Source organism: Artibeus jamaicensis, unplaced genomic scaffold, assembly GCF_021234435.1.
Source record: "Artibeus jamaicensis isolate MK-2021 breed Jamaican fruit bat unplaced genomic scaffold, CSHL_Jam_final contig_354, whole genome shotgun sequence".
In the NCBI taxonomy this organism is placed as follows: Eukaryota; Metazoa; Chordata; class Mammalia; order Chiroptera; family Phyllostomidae; genus Artibeus; species Artibeus jamaicensis.
This window is the reverse complement of record NW_026521803.1, coordinates 17773869-17779868: the sequence shown is the minus strand read 5'-3', so window position 1 is coordinate 17779868 and position 6000 is coordinate 17773869.

Here is a 6000-nt window from a genome sequence, read left to right as displayed (position 1 = left end):
AGGCCAAAAGTTGAAAAGATTTTATGATTTGTGACATGTTATCAAGTCATTTAAGGAATCAAAAAACAAACTTGTGCTGGAACTTAATGATAAAAACTGGCTTACAGAGTTAGTATTTTTAGTGCATATAACTGCTCATTTAAATGAGTTAAACATGCATCTTCAAGGTGAAAACCAACTTATCAATACTATGTTTCAAACCATAACTGCATTGCAAATGAAACTGAAATTAAGGCATGCTCAAATGAAGGCAAACCATTTTACGCATTTCGACATATTAGCTAAACATAGTCCTATGAACAGTGAAAAACATGCAACCTTGCTTTTTGATTTGATACAAGAATTTGAAAACAAATTTCAAGATTTCTGGTGAAATAATCAATATTTTGCTATATTTGTGACTCTATTTTCAGTAACAAAAATACATTACTTGCCAATTTTCAAATGATATGCATACAGCTGCAATCTGACATTCAACTTAAAGAAAAATTTGATTGTGTGTCTTCACTGGACTTGTATAGGTCCTGTCTTCCTGAAGACAAATGTCCCTTGCTTCACCGTCATGCCTTATTCATGTAATCAGTATTTGGCAGTGCTCACATTTGAAAGCAACTATTTTCAAGAATGAAACACATTATGAGTGAAATTAGAACCAAAATATCTGATGAGAACCTTGAGAGCTCAGAATTGCAACTACTTCTATTAAACCATATATTGATATATTAGTTTTTCAAATACAATATCAAACATCCTACTAGCTTTATGTTACACTCTTTTCTTTTACTTTTATAATAAAAATATTTTTAAAACATCAGTGACATTTTATTACTCAGATATGTACAATATCTATATTAGTGACTACAAACTTGGGACCTGCTCAATAATTTTAAGTGATTATTGAAAGGGCCACTTCATAATTAGGGTTATTATGCAAGCAAGGACTTGTTTACTTATCTGTGGTGGTAGATTTCATGAAAATCATTCATGGACCTTTTTTTGCTCGTCAATTTTCATTAGTGTTTGTGTGGCCCAAGACAACTCTTTTTCTAGTGTGGTCCAGAGAAACCAAAAGGTTGGTCACCCCTCCTCTAAATCTTTAGACTATGTATATTGGAATCACCTGAGTTGCCTGTTGTATCTATAGCCTATGTATCTTTAGCCTGTAGATACAACAGCCTATAGCCTGTTGTATCTATAGCCTATGTATCTTTAGCCTGTAGATACAACAGCCTATAGCCTGTTGTATCTTTAGACTATGTATATTGGAATCACCTGAGTTGCTGTTGTATCTATCCCACTCCTGATATACCAGTTCCTATAGCAGAGGTTCACAATACACCTTTTCAACAAGCATCCATGTTGATTCTTGGCATAATAATACTTAAGAACCTTTACTTCAAGCTAATATAATTAATTATAGTATGAAATATATAACCAGTGAAAAGGAAGTAAAAATGTAAACAAACATTAAAACTTTAATGACCTAATGACTGAATTTGTTTGTTTACAAAGTGAAATAAGAGTACCTCTAAAAATATTACAATATGCATTATGTGATATCAATGTAGCTCAAATCTCAAATAGATTTCAGCACTGTCTGAACATACTTTGTGCTTAGAAATTATCCTTTTTACCTTGTTCTCTCTTTCTTTTCTTTCTTTAAGAAAGAGCTAAACATTTGAGCTGATTTGCAATCAGAAAAATATAAAAGCACCATATATATGTTATATATCTGATTCCTACAATTTAATTTTTATCCAAAGCTATTCTTCAGGCTTTGTCATTCATAATGATAATTATACAGAAGAAAATAAAGTTGGGTAAGAGGAAGAGAGAAAAGTGAGTGGGGAACACTGTTGTAAACTGGTGGTCAGCAAGTATTTAATCTTATAAAGGCATGGTGACAAGTACTTTAATTTATCTTAATGTATTTCCTGTGTTGTTTCCTAAACATTGGTAGTTTCATCAGTAATATGTCAACCATTACTGTTCTCAAACTAGTAAGATAAATTGACTGATTTTCAAATAGTTCAGAAACACAATTTATTCTGATCCAAGATGGTGGAGGAGTAAGTAGAAGCTACACTAACCTCCTTCTAGGACCAATCTAGAATTACAACAAAATTGGAGAGAAATCATCCAGAATAACCGACTGAACACTACCTGGAGGAAAAAGCCTTATAATTAAGGACAGATAGAAGAAACCATTTCACCACGAGACTGATAGGAAGTACAGAGGAGATGCAAGAGGGCTGGCTGGGAGCCCATGAGCAGCCGCTGAAGTTCTGGAGAGTATTTCAGTGGCTGACTAGGTTCCCCCTGACAGGTGTGTGGTCTAAACTCCAAGCTGAACTTCTCAGCCTATAGCAACAGAGCCTGAAAGAAACCCAGGTAACATCCAGCTATGAAAAGTAGCAAAGTTTCTGAGAGGGCTGTAGTCACAAAGAGCCTCTCAAAGGGCCAATGCAAAAAAAAAAATTCATTTGCAGCCACTTATCCTGGGCTCTGGCAGAGGATAGGACAGAGTAGACTAGAGGCCTTGAAGAGAGCCTGGGGTTGGTGGCCCTGGAAAGAGAAAGGAACAGCTACCAGGATCCCAGTGCTGAGTCATTTCCCATACTGCAGCCATCTTGCTCAGGCAGAGCAATCATATCCAAGTGGCATCAGCCTAAAGGGAAGAAATAGAACTGCCCACAGGGATTACTATGACCTGCCCTGTGGTGCTTAAATCCTGCTGCTGATTACAGCCTGATTAGATTAACAACTGGGCAGTCTGATGGCTGATTAGTTCAATGCTAAGGCAGAAAATACAAAAGCAGCCAAAATGGGAAGACAAAGAAACAGACCCCAAATAAAAGAAGAAGAGAATTCTCCAGAAGAACTAGATGAAACTGAGGCAAGCAATTTATCAGACAGAGAGTTTAGAGTACTAATTAGAAGGATACTCAACAGCATGGAAAAAGACATTGGAACCAAAAAAAAAATCAGTCAGAAATAAAGAATGCATATCTGAGATAAATAATACACTGAAAGGAATAAACAGTAGGTTAAATGAAGCAGAGGATAAAATCAGTGTTTTGGAATACAAGGTAGAAAATTACTCCCAGGCAGAGCGGCCAAAAGAGGAAAAAAATTTAAAAAACGAAGAGAGTTTAAGAAACATTTTGGCAACATTAAGTGTAACAACATGTGTATTATGGGAATACCAGAAGAACAGAGCAAGCCGGGAAAAGAGAACCTATTTGAAGAAATCATGACCGAAAACTTCCCTCATCTGGGGGAGGAAAAAGTCACACAAATCCAGAAAGCTCAGAGAGTCTCAAACAAGTTGGACCCAAAGAGGCCTATACCAGGACACATATACCAGGACACATCATGGTGAAAATGACAAGGCTTAAAGACAAGAGAATCCTAAAAGACACAAGAGAAAAGTAGGTAATTACCTACAAGGGAGCAGCAATTAGACTGGCTGCTCCCTTGTAGGGGAGCAGATATTCAACAAATCAGATATTTGTTGAATATCTGATTATTCAACAAAACGGGCCAGAAGGGAGTGGCATGACATATTCAAGGTGATTAAAAGCAAGGATCTATCACCAAGGCTCCTTTACCCAGCAAGACTATCATTTAAAAGTGAAGGAGAAATAAAGAGCTTCCCAGACAAGAAAATACTAAAGGAGTTTTTTTTAACACAAAACTAGTACTACAACAAATGTTCAAGTGCTTACTTTAGGAAGAAAAAGGGAAAAAAAACAGAGAAAAACATTCTAACAATAACATGGAACTATATACATATCTATGAATAATCACTTTAAATATAAATGGCTCAAATGCTCCAACCAAATAACATAAGGTAGCTGAATGGGTAAGAAAACAAAATCCATATATATGCTGCCCCAAAGAGACACATCTCAGACCAAAAGATACACACAGACTAAAAAGAAAAGGTTAGAAAAAGATATTTTATGCAAATGGAAAAGAAAAAGAAGCCAGGGTACCAGTAGTTATATCTAACAAAATAGACTTTAAAACCAAGGCTATGGTAAGAGACAAAGGACACTACATAATGATAAAGGGAAGAATCCAACAAGAGAATATAACCCTAGTAAACATTTATGCATCTAACATAAGAGCACCTAAATATGTGAAAAAAATCTTGATGGACATAAAGGGAGAGATGGACAGAAGTACAGTCAGAGTCAGGGATCTGAACAACCCACTGACTTCAATGGATAGATCTTCCAGACAAAAAATCAACAAGGAGACAGTGACCTTAAATGAAACACTAGATCAAATGGATTTAATTGATATCTTCTGAGAATTTCAACCTAAAAAACCAGAATATATAAACTTCTCAAGTGCACATTGGAATGTTTTCTGGGATAGATCACATGCTAGAACAAAAAACAAGTCTCAATGAATTTAAGAAGATTGAAATCATATCAAGCATCCTCTTTGACTGCAGTGCTATGAAACTAGAAATCAGTCACAAGAAGAACACTGAAAAACACACAGATATGGAAACTAAATAGCATGTAATTAAACAATGAATGGGTCAACAAAGAGATCAAGAAAGAAATCAAAAGATACCTTGAAACAAATGAAAATGAGGACACAACAATCCAAAAATTGTGGGACATTGGGAAAGCAATCCTAAGAAGGAAGTTCATAGCATTACAGGCTTATATCAAAAAGCAAGAATAAACTTAAATAAACAATCTTAATTTACACTTAAAGAAACTTGGAAAGGAATAACAAACAAAGCCCAAAGTGAGCAGAAGGAAGGAAATAATAAAGAGCAGAAATAAACAAAATAGAGTCTAAAAAATGACACAAAAGATCAATGAATCCAAGCTGGTTCTTTGAAAAGATAAAAAAGATGAACAAACCTTTAATCACACTCATCAAGAAAAAAGTGAAAGGATCCAAATAAATAAAATCAGAAATAAAAAGAAAAATAACAATTGACATCAAATAAATACAAATGATTGTACGAAAATATTATGAACAATTATATGCTAACAAACCAGACAGCCTGGATGAAATGGATAAATTCCTAGAAACATACAATGTTCCAAAAATAAATCAGAAAGAATCAGATAATCTGAGTAGACAGATAACACATAATGGAATTGAAGCACTAATCAAAAAACTCCCTGAAATAAAAGTTCTGGACCAGATGGCTTCACAGGTGAATTTTACCAAACATTCCGAGAACTAACACCTCTCCTACTCAAACTATTTTATAAAATTCAAGAGGAGGAAAGGCACCCAAACTCATTTTAGAAGGCCAGCATTACCCTAATTTCAAAACCAGATAAAGATGCTACAAAGCAAGAAAATTATAGGCCAATATCCCTGATGAACATAGGTATTAAAATCCTCAATAAAATATTAACAAGCCAAATCAGCAATGCATCAAAAGATCATACACCATGATAAAGTGGAATTTATTCCAGGAATGTAAGGTTGGCATAACATCCACAAATCAATAAATGTGACTCACCACATAAGCAAAATGAAGGATAAAAACCACACATCATATGAATAGATGAAGAAAAGGATTTGATAAAATTCAGCATACATTTATGATAAAAATTCTCAGTAAAGTGGGAATAGAGGCAACATACCTTAGACATAATAAAGGCCATCTATGACAAGCCCACTGTCAGTGTCATACTCAATGGGAAAAACTACTCTTGTTCCATTTAAAATGGGGAACAAGAGAGGGATGTCTGCTTTCACCTCTTTTATTCAACATAGTACTGGAAGTCCTAGCCACAGCAATCAGACAAGAAAAAGAAATAAAAGGGATTCAATTAGAATGGAAGTAGTAAAACTGTCTTTGCAGATGACATGACACTATACATACAGAACCTCAAGGATTCCATCAAGAAGCTACTAGAACTAATAAGTGAATTCAGCAAAGTAGCAGGATACAAAATTAATATCCCTAAATCAGTTGCGTTTTTATATGCCAATAACAAACTAACAGAAAGG